We start from the raw sequence: 17,028 nt of genomic DNA, 5'->3' as shown, positions 1-17,028 counted from the left end.
GTCAGCTAAGAATTCAAGTTCATGTCAATTTAATTTGTTATATGCAGATGTTGTTTCATCATGCAAGTAGAGCTCTTTAGAGAATTAAAATACTCAAACAATATCTAACATTTATAAACACAAATCTTATAATTTTAATAACCAGGAGTTATATTCTCAATATTTTTAATTCCTACTTATTTTCTTTACTTCATAGTGAGACTACTACAAAATGAAATTTGGAATATAGAAAATTAAAGAAAACATTATTTTATGTTGAACATTGCATCATGTTTGCCTGCAGTAACTTACCTTGTAAGGAAGTCTCTGAATTTCTACTAAGAACCAAATCTCACTAACTTTTATGTGATATAGAATGACAACCTTGGATGATGATGATGATAATGATAACGATGATTTGGCTGAATGTTTAAAATTGCCTATAAATAAAAAATCAGTAATGAACTGCTTACAAGAGCCAGTGTGGTGTAGTGATTAAGGAGTTAGACTAGGAACAATTTAACCAGTATGCCGATCATATTTCATAAAATATTTGGTTCATCTCTAGTATGGATTCCATTGGTCCCACAAGATATATAGGCTATGTACAATTTTTCTGCAAGAATATTTATAACACACACATTCACTCTTTCTGAAAATGAATGCTATTGGTTAATCATCACTAGACTAATTTCCGTTTGGAAATTTTAGTGGGGGGACGTATACTAAATATTCTGTGCCATTATATCTAAAGTCAGCTCCAAATGTGTTCATATATATCATAAGAGTTATTTAGTTGAATATGACATGGTTAACCATTGCAAGGAAGAAACTGGATTAAATGCAGTAGCTTGTTAAAACATATGCTTGAACAGATGGCTTTAGCTGTTTGGAATTCCGTGTTTTAGGAATAGATGCCTGAGTACCTTGTGACACAGTCTAAAATACATGTGAAGCTTGTGTGTAGGCAAGCGCCTGAGAGACAAACCATATGTTGTTCAGTCTTCCATGCTCACTGGAATCTATTGGCATGTGAAATAATCCCTTTACTACTTAAAATATTATTTGGCTAAACTGACTAATGTCACTGACCACTGGATCAATTAAAGACAATTTTGAAAAAAAGTTTCACTCCACACTGGCACTTTAGACTGATATGCTGGGATGCCTGAGAAATGAAATATAGCACGAACTAAATGGAACCTAACATTTTAATTAGTTATTATTTTTTTATTATTTCTTAAGAATAATTTTGAAATATCCTTTGTTCTAAACAGATAGTACATAAAGAGGCACAAGAGCAAAACATGTCACAAAAGCTAATGATAATGAAGCTCAAGCTCAGATACTTTGGTCACCTAATGCGAAGAGAGGAGTCTTTGGAAAAGACCCTGATGCTGGGAAAGATTGAAGGCAAAAGGAGAAGAGGACGGCAGAGGATGAGATGGTTAGATAGCATCACTGAAGCAATGAGCATGAAACTGAGAAAACTCAGGGAGGCAGTGAAGGACAGGAAGGCCTGGCGCAATATGGTTCATGGGGTCACGAAGAGTCGGACATGACTTAACGACTGAACAACAACAGAATACCATAATAAAAGCAAGTTAGAGTCATGAATATAATAGACAGGACTGCACATAAATTGCCTTTAAAATTTAAGATTTTGGAGAATATAACACTGTTATAGAAGCAGGTGGTGGAAATTGCCACTGGCCTTTGGTCCCATTGATAAATATGGACATATAGTATGCTATTATTTGCTTCTTTAATTTCAGAGCAATGGATGGTGGGGACTGCAGCTGGTCCTTCTGATGTTGGCAGAGTGGGGAGGCATGCAGAGGGCAGATTGGTTTACCTCTTGGTATGATATATTGCTCAGTCCCCAGCTGGGTCACAGGCTCTAATGGTTCTTTTGGGTCTGGAAGCAATGACCTCACCAATATGAGCACATAAGGCTTTATTCCAAGGCAGTATAAGAAAACAACATGAGCATATAACATGAAACAATACTCAGAGAATAAACAGGAATATTGAAGAATAATACATAACCCAAAGCAGCAATCAAAGAATATTAACACAAGACAGCAATTAAAAATATACAATAAGAATACAATACAATAAGAGAAAGAAAGAAAGACCTTATGCCCCTTCTGCCAGTCAGGGAGCCCCAGAGAGATAATGGCAGGTGGACCCCTTCAAGCCAGCAAACATGCAGTCCCCTCCTGGTTAAGTCTGCACTGATGTTGCATCCCAAGGAGGTTTCCGACTAGCTTATATAAGCTTTGAACCATAATTAAGCAAACCTATTTCTCTGTGGCCTTACCTCACTGGATTTTACCAAGGACAAGAAAGACAAGTCTATCTTATCTTGGAATCCTTTGCCCTCTGCCAAGAATGAAACCATCAAGGCTAAGGAGTCTTTGTTTATACCACGTTCCTTTCACAAAGGAAATAGGCACATTGTTTTTTCCTGGGATATTTTTTAACTTCCCATTCTAGGTTTCTTCAATGAGATCTGCAGCTACGTTAATCCATAAGTGAAGGTTTTGTCTAAAACTCTCTGATTACTATCAATATTGAAATGTATTTTGGATTATTCTAAGTCCATGCTATTTTTTAAACAAATAATTTAAGAGCATTGCTAAGGTGAATATTGAACATGAGCAAGAACTCTGGAATAAAGAGTTGACTTGTTATGCAGAGCGCAGCTATAACCACAGTTCATGCCAAAAATACACACCAGCATTAGAGAGATTGAAAGAATGTAATGTCCTTATCTTGTTCTCCAAAGAAATCCAGCCAGAAAATATAAAATATCTGGTTGTTTATTGAGAAAAGTAAAAAACTACATAAAATACAAGTTTCATACAAAAACATAGAAAAAATCACTTCTTCTCATATATGTGGCATCCAAGACTTATCCACTACACAAGTTTAACAAAGTCTCTAGCCAAAAACTCTCAGAGAAGAGGTACAATACTTAGTTATTAGTTACTACTCCATAACCCATAAAATTACATGATGGCTAAAATTCTACTGAGTAGCTGGGCATGTAATCCTCCCGTTTTATTGCCACCCCTTGAGTAACTAGCATACAGACGCCAATAGGTGGCAGTAAATAGCAGTATACGTGCACACTAACAACAACAATTTGCAGCTGAGCCTAACTTGTTAGCCATAACAATATGTTTGAAGATAGTGAGATGCATTTCTTCCCATGAGAAACTCCTAACATGACTATCCCACATAAACTAATCAATGGCTCAGGATCCCGAAGAATATTAAGTATTTTTTTGCGACTGTAAGAGGAGTTGTATTTCACAAAAGATTCTTTTCCATGTGCACTGACTTGCAAGAGAATGTTCATAAAGGATTGCATGTGAACTTGATTATATTAGGAGTGTAAAATGGGTGAGCTGTCACTTAGTTCTGTGATGTGGCTGGGTCCACTGTCGCCTTGTTTTGGCTTCATATTCATCCGTTTGTTAATATGGTGTTACAAAAAGCAATACAGTTTAAAGATGTTCTTTTGAATTATATGTAAATTACCATTTCATTATTGATGAACATATACACCATTTCATTTATAATAGATTTTAAGTAGTATATAAGTGCACAATATTAATAACTATATGAAGCAGGATGGATTTATTAAGCATGGATGGCAATACAAAAAGAATTACTCTTCTTTGTTGGAAAGTCACTGCAACCCCAGACTTAATATCCTGTATCACTGATATGTGTCCATTTTCTGTTTATGAACTGGTTTTCCTATAGATGTAATTAAAAGACTGACTGATTCCATGAGGTCATATATTTCAAAATTAGGTTGAGATTATTTATTACACATAATAATATGTTTTCAGTGTTTCCCTTTTTTTCTCTGATTTTGTGTTTTTTCCCCCCTTCCCTTCCCTTCCCTTCCCTTCCCTTCCCTTCCCTTCCCTTCCCTTCCCTTCCCTTCCCTTCCCTTCCCTTCCCTTCCCTTCCCTTCCCTTCCCTTCCCTTCTTAACAAACTTTGGCAGCTTTAGTAACCATTTTTTTCCCAGAGTCCAAAACGTAACACAGCTGGAAAGAGTTCCTGTTTACCAGTGATAAAGATGATTGGGGTTATCCGGCAGGAATTGGATGTGGATGAATGTTTAAAAGTAGCACCGGGCCTGTTCCACAAATTACAGCAATCCTACTTGACACCAATAAAGATTTATATTGCATATTGATGACTACTTCTTGGAGCACAAAAGCTGCTATTAAAAAAGAAGTAGATGCGCTGAAATGGAGAAAATGCCAGAAGGTCAAAGCAATTTCCATTAGCCTGATAAACTGTTGAGCTAGTGCAAACCTAAATTAGGCAAGTGCTCAATTGTTTTATACTGAGGTTCAGGAACTTATGTCTCTGATGCAGCAGCACAGGAATGGTAAGAACCTTGAAACACAATACGCACTTCTCTTTCACTTGAAGTAGAACACTTAGGTCATATATCAGTTGAAAATTAGACACTAGGCAGCACATTTCCTTTTTCATTACATTGTTGTATATAAAAATACTAAGTAGGGTGCAGGACTTATGTTAGAGGCATTGCCTGGGTGCATATTGAGTTATAAATGCTATTTCATTAAAATGTTTATTAAATGTCTTCCAATAACATTGATTTATAGCAAATAAGAATGCTGGAGTATTTCTGTCCGTGCTAAGCTTATTGTATGTTTCATTATTGTGTTTAATTAAGGAGTAACAAGAAAATATGAAATAAAATTTCTATTACTGAAAAAAGAAGCTGACAACATTTTTACCAATAGATTGGAGAGGGTGGGTCCTCCTGGATTCACAGTTCCTGCTTGATGAGCAGGTGGCAGCTATGGCCAGGAAGACCTTTGCACAGCTTTATCAGGTGTGCCAGTTGCATCTTTTCAAAGCTCAGGGGGACCTTCAGGCAGTCACTCATCCCCTGGTCACCTAAAAGCTTGACTACTGTAATATGCTGTACATGAGGCTGCCCTTGAAGACCACCCAGAAGCTTCAACTGGTCCATAATGCAGTGGCATGGCAGTGATGGACTTCCTGCAGTATGCCCATGTAACCTCTCTGCTTTGTGAGCTGTACCAGTTGCCAGTTTGCTTCTGGTGTGATTCAAGGTGCTGGTCACTACCTATAAAGCCTTGCATGGCATAAGGGCTGGTTACTTGAGGGGCACCCCCACCCCCACCAACACTGGCAGGGCATTCCACAGTATATAACAGAGAGCAAACCCCATTCCATTCTAACACTGAAGATGTTACCTAGCTGGGTAACAAAACGTTTGCAAGAAAACAACCAAACTCAGACAACCCCAAGGACTCCACTTGAGGGAATATCTGTTTCCCATAGTATTTGCCTGGGTGATCTAATCTGGCAGAGTTGGTGTGCTCTGGGTTCCTTTGATTAAACAATGGCATCTATTGGACCCTGGAAGCATTCCTTCTCTGTAGCAGCACCTGTCCTTTGGAATGAGATATTCCCTAAGATCCAAACTGTCCCTACCCTACTGGTATTTCAAAGGACCCTGAAGATGTGGCTCTTTGCCCAGGCCTTTGGTGAGCATGATTGAAGCCCCCCCCCCCGCCTTTTCTTTCCTTTTTCTTTGTTCCCATCTGGGTTTCTTATCTGTGCCACCTTTGTTCTTCTTTGTTTTATTTTCTTGTTTAATGTTTTTAACAATTTGTAAACCACCCAGAGTCACTGATAGTTAGGTGGCATATTAAATAAATAAATAAATGAGTGAATGTATCAAATACATAAAAAATGACTCAATGTTTCATTGTTAGCATGTGATATCATAATATTTGATATTATTTACTTTGTATATTTTGCTTAACAATTGCCAACTTCTTTTTTACATAGTAGGATGGAGAATGATCTGCAGCCCTTAGCACAAAGCTGTTTTATTAAAAAAAATAGTAAGTGCTACTGTTTCTTAAAGAGGCTATATTCATGTGCTTCTTAAAGCATTATCGGGAAAAGCTTAGGGATTTTCTGAGAATTTGCTGAAATGATTGAAAAATATGGGTCATTCCTTAACACTCTTCCAGGATTTGCCTCCATTATTTTCATACATTGCTGTGTTGAAGAGCAGGATCTGAAGAAAGTTCTCCTGTCACTTGCCTTATATCATGGTCTGATACTGAGAGGTTATGGCCACAGATAGGAAAGTCGTGAAAATGAAGTCAGCATGGTCATCTTGCTTTGCTAGTCACAACCCCTCCTGCATCTCAGGATCATTGTCTCCAGGTTTTCTGCTACCACTGTTTCTCCTCCCTTGAAAGGTCCTATCTTCTCTTTCTCTGAAATGGAGCAATGATGGGTAGGAACTACCTAAAGAAAAAGGTTCCACTTCAGGTTGTGAAGTCCCAAAGACTAGTGTCCAATAAGGAAGCTGCAGCTGATTAGAGCTTTGATATCCTTACTGAAGTTCCTGTATATTTGGCAAATTAAAATTCCCTATGATCTCTGCTTTGGGGCCAAACAAAATCCAATAAAGCACTGTTTTTCCTCCAACACTGCTGCTGAAAAGTAGGTTACATCAAATAGCAAATACGAAGTGCCTGTGTTTATTTGCAACTCTAGAGAAATCCCAAATCAGCAGCATTCCTATTTCCATCTTTCAGTTGCCCTATTATGCCAGAAATGAGCCCATAGTGTTATATGAATAATATTTCCTATTTTCCCTGTTTACTCTTTATGTAAAGAACTCCTTTTTGTGTGAGGCACGGTAGAAAAAGAAACTGTGACGTTCACAAGGAATTTGGGAAAAATATGGCTAAATAACTTCTATTGCTAAGATCCACACACACACAAATGCCGGCAGGTACACACACACACACACCCACACACACACCCACACACCCAGCCATTACTACATATCATTCTCTGGGGAAGATATTCCCTAGCTTTATGTTACATAAGATATTATTAACTCTGGAAAGGAAAATTGAAGTGGATGTAATTTACTTTCATTATGTTCATATGGAGAAAATACCAACAGAACTGTGGAAATGAAACTTTAAATCAACCCAAGAAGTAAAGGACATTTGGAGTCTGCGTCCCTTGCTCCCCAGAAAAGCAGGATGTCAAACTGAGACCAATGTGACTCTTGTATTGGCCACAGAAAGAGCAGCACCAGTTTGAGTTTGCTTTGCTTCCTCCCACTACAGGACCCTCATCTTTTTCCAACAGCTAACTTGGGACCAAAGGACTGAACAGCAGCACACGTAGGCCTCATCCGTCAGCCAAAGGCCAAAGGCCAGATTCAAGCTGGAATACAAGCAAGGAAAAATCCAACCAACCCTGAAATGGATATAAATGTTACTTTTTGGCTCAGCACTTTGTTCTGGTTTTAAATAACCAATTTTCTTCCTCTGCCTTTTTAGTTTCATTTCCTTATATGTCTTTCCCTGCCAAAGATCCCAAGCTAAGCGTCCACCATTTCTCAGGTAAATCTTTTCCTGCCCGCCTAAGGCCTTAGTCAGTATTTACTAGCAACATGGACATTTCAACTTTAGTGTAAGCAAGTTTGATATGATTCAGGAAGCATATTAATTTAATTGGAGCATTTTTCATTAACTCATTGTTTTTAAAACATATGATATCTTCTTTATCTACATATTTATTTTTATTGCTTTCAGTTCAGGGATAGAGATTATTAGCAATGTTTTCATAGAGCAGATATGTAGTCATAAAATGAGAATCCAGAATGAAGAGCAAAAGGGAGGAACAAATAAATGCATAGCCCAATGCAGATAATTCTATATTTATCCTACCTGCTCCTTTTTCTCTAACAAAATCTAACAAAATCCAAATGTACTCCTTCTTGGCATATAGCCATGCCCAATTTGCCCACATATAAAGGTCATTTAAAGCTCAAATTGGAAGTAGTCATATAAAATAGAAGCACAAACTGACTATAGACAATGGCATGACAAAGTAGCAACAATGGTGCATTGGAATATCTCCAAGAAATACCAGTTGCCTGCAGGCAATAACTGGTCAGACCACGAAACAGACAAAGTAATAGAAAATGAAGACGCTAAAGTGCTCTGGGACTTCAGAATTCAAACAGGCAAGCATCTGCCACACAACACCCCAGACTCAACAATTGTTGATAAGAAAGTCAAAAGGTCTGGATAGTGGACATTGCAATGCCTGGAGACAGCAGTATAGAAGAGAAAGGACTGGATAAAATCACAAAATATAAAGACCTGCAAATAGAAATAGAAATCTGTGGCAAAAGAAAGCAAAGATAAGACCAACAGTAATAGGTGCTTTGGGTGCAATCCCAAAACATCTGGAGCACCACTTGAAGATCATCGGCATTGACAAAATCATCCTCAGTTAACTGCGAAAGGCAGCTTTACTTGGAACAGCTTACAACCTGCAATGATACTTTTAATATTATTAAACAACATCTGCCTATCCCAGGTCCTTGGGAAGGACTCAATAGATGGACAAAAATACCAAATCCAGTCTAAACATCTGGCTGACTGTGCAACCAGCCATAATTTTGTCTACCATAGGGGAATTGGGAGAGTTTAGGAGTGAAATGGGGGGCTTAAACTACCTAGAGGCTTAATGTACCGATTGATTATGTGCCATCAAGTTGCTGTCAATTCCTAGCAACCACATAGATTTCCTCCATGACAATCTTTCCCTAACCTGGTCTTTCAGGTCTTCAAATGGTGTACTCATTGCCACTGTAACTGAGTCCATCTACCTTGCTGCTGGTCATCCTCTTCTTCTTTTTCCTTCCACCTTTCTCAGCATTACAGCCTTTTTAAGGCATACAGTATATGACTTAAAAAGCACCTAACTCCTAAATAATTTTCCTATGTTTAAATGTGTTAAGCTTCTGTATCCATTTTCTCCTTAAATTTTTAAAACGCTCCCCCCAAAAATGGAATGAGAGCCCAGAATTTAATTCCAGAGCCACTATGATATCACTAACTATGTCCCTTGCAGTTAGTTCCTTGCCAGGATGAAAAAAAAAATTGTCCATTTCTCCTTTACATTTTATTTTTCATGTGCAGAGGAATTGAATCATAGCTTTAGACTAAATTATATGCAACAAAACCTATGTCCATCCATTATTAGAATTACATTCACAACCTTATATTGTGAATCTCTACTTGCAAATCACTGATAACATTAAAATGGTACGATGTTGTTTTAAGACAGAATTATTACAATAATTGTAAAATATCTGACAATCTAAATCTACAGCACTCCAAAGTCTGTATAGGATTGCAGTTTAGCTGATTAGCTTTTCCATCCTTTTTATGGCAACTTGTACACGTGGAACTGACCCCATTGTTAGACATTGGTGTAAATCCTTGTTTAAATGCAACATCTGTTGCATTATAATTTTATATTTATTCATGACAAGCATACTGACTGGCTAATTGTTAGATCATTTGTCTTAATGGACATGTTTAAAAGGGGAATTGAGGGTCAAGCAGTTAATTTATTCTCCTGTCTCCTAGATGTACCTCCTGCTAGGAGGATTATGATTAAGCATAGCACTAAATTCCTTCTTACTGAGATAAAGTCTTCTCTTTTTGGGGGCCGTTGATGATAAAAACAGTTTTTAAATACAATGGATTATTATTGAATATTACATTAATATTACATTAAATTACATTTCAGTTTCTTTCCATTGCTAACAATCTGGACTCTGTAAATTCAGGACTGGCTAAGATCTAAATGCTCTGACTTAATTAGTTTATAAGTCCAACTTTACTAAGGTAATGAATTATTTGATATCTAATAGGTCAATCCTAAATTTTGCAACAGCAGCAAAAATGTGCTTAGAATGGGATATGCTAACTGCTGTATCAGCCAGTTTGTATCACAGCACATGGTCTAATGTTGTAACTACATTATTCTGGTTATGGAAACAGATACTACAAAATTACTATTTCTTGAACTTTAGAAACCATGGGGGAAATATATTTGAAAGCTGTTTTATTTAATCAAATTTACATTTATTTTAATGCTGTAAAATAAGGGTGGACAACATACAGAATTAGATCCATATGACCTCCCCCCCCCCCAATTTTTTAAAAATCCCTGGAGATTCCCAGATGGAATTGCCAAAATTTGGTGACCATTATATTGACACAATTTTTAACTTTAAATGATGATGATGATGATGATGATGATGATGATGATGATGATGATGATATGGATTTCAATAACAAATCCAATTGAATCAGATACCATTCAAATCAACTCATTGATACTGATATTGTCAGGACCTGCGCAAGCTATTATTCAAAGCCAATAGAAAGCATGTTAAAAATGTAGAATAGTGATGTATAGTTAGTAGGGTTAAATGTTAGTTAAAGATAAGACTATGATTTGTATAACCACTTGCTGGTTCCTGCCATAAAAGTCAGGAGGAGGGGGGAAATAAAACAACAAGAGCCAGGTGCAACCGTTATCTTGGTTGGAGGGGCCAGCAAGGTCAAGCAGCCATGAGACTCGGGAAGAGGCACGAAGAAATTCAAGTGGGAAAAGTAGAGGGGGGGGGAAAGGAGTTAAAAAGAAAGCTTTAGGCTAGGGAAAACCAGACTCAACAATCTATGGAATGCTGTATGCTGCTTCTCAATAAAGAAATCCTTGATGGAAACAGACTCCAGAGGATTTACTGAACTTGGGAATTGAGTGTGCAGACTCTGACAGATATGATTCCTCTGAATTAATTTGATGAATTAGAACACCCTTTTTCAAACTGAATCAAATTAACCCCATTTGATCTGATGTGCTGAAATATTTGATAATCTGAATCAAATCAAGAATTCCAGTTTAACTGAGAATATGAATTGACCTGATGATTTGAATCAGTTGGAGCCAATTCATACACTGCTATTTTTTCTATTTCTATCCCACCTCTTCAAAGGTCTGCTGATTTAGGTCTGACTTTCTGGAGTCAAAGGAATACAATTCACTGTTCAAACCTGGAATGGGAAGAAGAAGACATGGATGCAGAAAATGTATAAAGTCTGTAGAATTAACACAAGTTTTGCCAAATTAAGAAATGTACCAAGAGACATGTTAGTGCACTTTTTCAGGAAGAGAACAAGAGATCAGATTCTACAACACTAAGCTAAAGATAGGCAACTCAGATGCAGTCCTAGTTAAAGAAGTACCCATCAGAATTCTGAGCAAAAGGAAAGAATATATCTTCTTGACTGATAAATCAAAACAGTAGAAGATAAAATTCAGTTGGGATGAATTGGAAGGAGTAATTCTAATCTTCACGCAGCAGAGATTTTGACTTAATTCAGTCCCAAAGGCAAGAGAATGCTTTGAGAGACATAAGGTGGAACTAGAGAAGATGCAAGAGGTGCAAATGGAAGGAGTCATGCAGTCAATACCATACGAAATTGAGGAAGACACCACTACATTAGGTGCCACGGGTATAAACTTTTCAAACCTCATAAAATCATCATGGAGTTTAGGTGGTTAATGTGGAATATAAATGGGGCAAATGCCCCTTAGAAAAGGAAGACAATATTTCATTATTTGAAGAAATTAAAGCTGGATGTAATTTGTCTACAAGAAACACATATAAGGAAAAAAGATTTTAAAAAATGATTTATAAAAAATTGGGAGAAGAATTCATCTCAGCTGGTGCAAGCAAGAAAAATTGAGTTGTTTTGTCTATAAATCCACAATTGCAACCAAAAATGATATTATCTGATGACTAAGGCAGATATGTGTGAGTCAGAATTAACTTGAATGAAACTAAGATTTTATTATTGGGGGCCCTGAATTTTTTTTTTTAAACAACCTCAATAAAGACACTGGTATAAAGACAGTGTGAGATGCCAGTAAAGCCTTTATGAGAAGACAGTTTATAGAGCACAACAGCAAATAGAAAAGACAAAGACAAGAGAAGATCCAAAAGATTTTAATGGATATATAGATTAAAGATTAAAGTGGAGGAACTAAAGAGATTTCCGGGGGGGGGGGAATCATTTTACAGAAAATCAAACTTCTACAGCATCAACTTTCTATGCTAATGGTGAGAGGTATGGAAATGAAAATGAACTTTGCTAAATAGAGGAATTTTGAGGCAACAAATAAGCCAAGGAAATGGCTGGCATAGAGACTGAGAAAGGAGAGTGAAAATAAAATGATACAGGTAGTCCTTGACTTACAACCATTCATTTAGCAACCATTTGATGTTATGACAGTGCTGAAAAAAGTGACTTACAACCGAAGCAGCATCCACGGTCACGTGATCAAAATTTGGGTGCTTGACAACGACATGTATTTACAATGGTTACAGCATGCTGGGATCATGTGATTGCCATTTGTGACCTTCCCAGCTGGCTTCCAGCAGCAAAATCAATGGGAAACCACGTGACTCATTTAATGACTGCATGATTTGCTTAATGACCATGTGATTCACTTCACAACTAGGGTGTTTCGCTTAATGACCATTGCAAAAAATGTCATAAAAGCAGGTGTGTTTATGTGATGCCTCACTTAATGACCACACTGCTTAATGATGAATTTTCTGGTCCCTATTGTGGTCGTAAGTTGAGGACTACCTGTAGTAAAGTTACAGAATGAGAAACCAATAGTGACTGACAATGTAAGATTCAAAGAATATTTCATTAGTATTACACAAAGCTATATAAGAGAGAAGAAAATTCACTGGCAAGGGCAGATGAATATTTAAACAATAAAACTTATGAAAGGTAACAGACACCCAAAGATGAATAATGAATGGACCAATAACAATAAGGGAAGTTTATGAAGCTATAAAGAAGATGAATAAAGGTAAAGCCCCTGGTCCAGATGCACTACCAGCTTCTTATTATAAACACTTTGAAGATAAGCTTCTACAACCTTTGCAAAAAGTGATGAATTCTATTTTAGATAATGGAAAGATACCCGGTAGCTGGACAGGGGCCAATATAGCATTCATCCCCAAAGAAGGACAGGACTTGACTTTAATTGGAAGAAAACAGAAATATCCACAATGGAGGAGAGGACTGTAAAGATGGCAGAATTTGCTGAAATGGCTAAATTGACCTGACTGATTAGGAAAGGAATAATAACTACTTTTATAAAAGACTGGAACCCCTATATGAATTTTTTGCTGAAAAAGGACAAAAATGAATTGATGATCTTGGGATTTACTGAGTAAAAAGGGTTGTTTATGGGAAGAATTTTGTGCCAAATATTAACTAATAGTATGCCTTTGAACTCTGGCTGCTGCACTTAACAAAACACTTTGGAGTTTTGATAGATAAATGATAGTAAGTTAGTTACTACTTACCACCAATTTATACTGAGATATTTTGTACCCTTTCTGTGGAATCTATTTTTTTTTATTATTATTATTATTATTATTATTATTATTATTATTATTATTATTTGTAATGTTTTGGTTCCTTTTGATCTATCTGAAAAACTTCACTTATTCAGTGAATTGGAATAATTCCATCCTTGACTTAAGACTTGTTTAAATGTTCTATTATCAACAAAAACAACATCTGAATTGCTGTGCTGAATGCATGAAGCATATGCATTATGTTCTGATAATTTTTTTTCCCAGGCTGTTCAAATTCTATGCTAATATTTGAAGAAACATGAAATCTCTGGTGTATTTTTTCTTTTATATAAGCATCTTCTCTAACACTGTTATTTCCCCGAAAGGAAATTAAAATCACCTCAAAATTATAGCATTGTACAGACAAATTCATCCCAAATTAAATGTCATATAGGCATTCAGTATACAATTCAATGTCAGAAATATTATTTATATTTTAACACACACACACAAAAAATCTATTTCTTTGCCAGAATATGAACATAGCATTCATATATTATCAGAATGCATGGAAGTTAAGAAAAGCTCATCCACGTACCATCTTATATATGTAGAACTCTCTTTTATTTATCAGTTATGAATTAAAGCTACTATCTGCTAAATGTCGGTGCTGCAGTCAATATAATACATGTTTAAATGTATTGCCTGATGAAATGATTTTTAAAAAAGATATTTATTATTAGATTTATATCCCATCTTTATTTTGTACAACTTAAGGCAGTGTATAGCACATAATGTTCCTGCCTCCTGTTTTCCCCACAAAAACAACCCTCTGAGGTGGGTTAGGCTGAAGGAGAGGGGCCTAAAGGAACCCAGCTAAGGCTAGAATTTATGGTTTCCCAATTTCTAGTCCAGCTTCTTAACTACTACACTAAACTGGCTAAATTCTATAACTTGTGGTATGAGAAATTGGTTCCAATTATGCAACATACAGAGTTCCCACTATGTAAATATCTGCAGCAGAACTATGTGCAGATCATTGAGTCAGTGCCAGTCACATATATACATTTATTAGTTGTCTGTTGAGCAGGGTGGCTATATAAATTGATTAAATAAATTATCTTATGAAATGTTCTAAACATTATTTTTTAATCCAAATTTTTGACCCATGTATGAATTTTAGAAAATCAGTAATGTTTGAAATTCTAAAAATCATGCAAGTTAATGCCAAGTCTCTCTTTCTTTCAGGCCTGGGTATAACTCTACAGTTTGTTTCCCCCACATGACAAATGAATTGCAGTAATGGGGTACATCAGTATTCCAGTCACCCCTCCAGACATTCATATTCTTGTGTTCCAAATGAGAGTATAAATTTTACTCTAAAGAGCTGGAAGGGAGAAAATAACCAGCATGCTGATTAAAGTTATGGTGCAAAGGAGTGGATGTGGCAAAGAGAGATGAATAATAACTCTAAGGGATGTAAATAACACCTGTTGGAGCCAAGACTTAAAATATAGTCTTTCATCTTTGTATCTTTTCTGGCCCTGTTATGTAGGTTCTTAGATACTCTAAAAGATAGAAATTCCATGACAAGACAAACCTACTTCCAAGCTCATCCTGTGAAGGACTCATAAACATCAAATTCCATTGCCTAGTTCAACTACAGATACAAACTCTGAGAAAATTATTTAAGCTGTGATATGAAAAATGTATAATTGATTCCTCTGAGAAGTACATAAAATCTGAAGAGCTTCCACCAGCCTAAGTCACTCCACCGTGACAAGGATTTGATCTTTGCTTGTTGCGTCACCCTGATTTTAGACTTCAATCTTGATCTTCCAAGCTTTGGGCTTTAGAACAATAAAGCATTCATGGAACAACTTGTTTCTCCTGCTTTCTGAATCTGAACTTCACTTTTTGTTCTACTGCTTGTTTAAACCACTGGGGCTGAAGTGGTCAGCAAGCGGAGTTTTTGAGATTAGTGAGACATAGAGACTTTAATGTGCTTGTTTATTGGTTTATCTCTTTTCTCTGTTTATAACTATCTCAGCTGCTGATTCATTACATTTTTTCTTTGTCAGATCATCTTACTTCTGGCTATACAATTCATCTCATCAGTTAACAAATTTCTATACTATCAGTATGGTCCCATTTTAATGCAATTTGGTGGCAGTTCTGTTGAGGACAAATAAGTTATTTCATTGCCATCACACCAAATTTCTCCCCTTTAAAGTAACTGGGAGATATCTTCTCTACCAATATGCCTCACAGAGCATATTATGTTTCCAATAAATTCCAGATAAGAAATTTTGAGGGGATAAAAGGTTCTGTGATCATCTCTATTTGAGATTGTTCTTTTCGTGGCCACATCAATGCCTTCTAATCTCGAATAGCATGGTGAACTGTTTGTGATGTCGTATATCAACTTATTCATGTACCCAGCTGGGTTTATGAATTTCCTTAAGGCTCTTTTTAAAACATTGGGAGCTTCTTTGGAGAATTATTTTTGTTTATCATCAAGATGATGCTTGGAACACTCAGTTGAGTGTTAAGATCAGTTAAGATTGAAGTATTTATTTATTTATTTAGTTAGTTAGTTAGTTAGTTACATTTCAAATTTGTCACCACCCATCTCACTGCATGATGGCTTGATAAAATAAACTTCACTGAACACAGAAATGGTAAAGAAATACAAGAGTAGACTGAATAATTTCATATCATGATCTCTTCCCACCATGTCATCCTCACAGTGTCCCTTAATTTGCAGAGACCTTGAAATTAATGAAAAGCAGTAAAATACTTACCACACTTTGCAAGAAAATGGATTGACTTGTATTTTGCTTACCTTACTGTATTGTTTAAATAAGGTTGGGTTGTTTCAAATGTATTCCTCCTCCCACTCCCAAAACTACTCTGTTGTACATGTTCTCTAGATACTCTCAGAGTAAGTATGCTATATGCTTATATGGAATTTATTGATGCTAATTTGCAAGGATTAACTTTGTTCTGTTGGTAAGTAAATTTATTAACATTTAAAATAGCATGAATATATTTATATCATAAACTTTATTTTGCCTTTTACTTCTTAAGCTTTACTTTGTAAGCAATGTAAACTACTACCTAGTATTTTAAAATATTGATAGATTATTGTGTACCAGCTGCTTTCCTTAAATCTAACATTTCTTTCTAAGGAGAAAGGGGAATTGGGGTGATTGAGCCCCCTGTTGGCACTGAGAGCAGTTAGTTCAAGTGCCACAGGGGCTCATTTCCCCACCCCCCTTCTTCCCCTCTTGCCCTGTATGGTGTATGGTGTGGCAGGCCCCTTAAGTCAGAGGCCAGGAGGGTGGGGGGAGGGGTACCTTGGGTGGGTATTCAGGTGGTGACGGGCATGGGTGGTATGATGGGAGCCAGAGGGCAGGCCATTTCAGGGGAAGATGCCTCTGATGTTTATATTGGTGGTGTGTTCAGGCCCTCTGGACTCAAGCCCAGACCCTAGTCAGCAGGGAGGCCATCTCGGGGTTGGCAGTGGAGTTCCCCAGACTTATGGTCTTGGGTGACTTTAATCTGCTGTCCTTGGGGTTGGCCTCGGAGGCGGCCCAGGAGTTCATGGCTACCATGGTAGCCATCGGCCTATCTCAGGTCATCTGTGGCCCGACTCGGAACAGTGTTCACACTCCAGACATGGTTTTCTTGTTGGAGCAGTGGCAGCATGATCTGGTGGGGGATTTG

The sequence above is a fragment of the Python bivittatus genome, unplaced genomic scaffold (assembly GCF_059951505.1).
Source record: "Python bivittatus isolate LINGU-HERP-01145 unplaced genomic scaffold, Pbiv_v1 ctg000840_np1212, whole genome shotgun sequence".
In the NCBI taxonomy this organism is placed as follows: Eukaryota; Metazoa; Chordata; class Lepidosauria; order Squamata; family Pythonidae; genus Python; species Python bivittatus.
The sequence above is the reverse complement of the archived record's forward strand: the minus strand, read 5'-3'. Positions refer to the sequence as shown.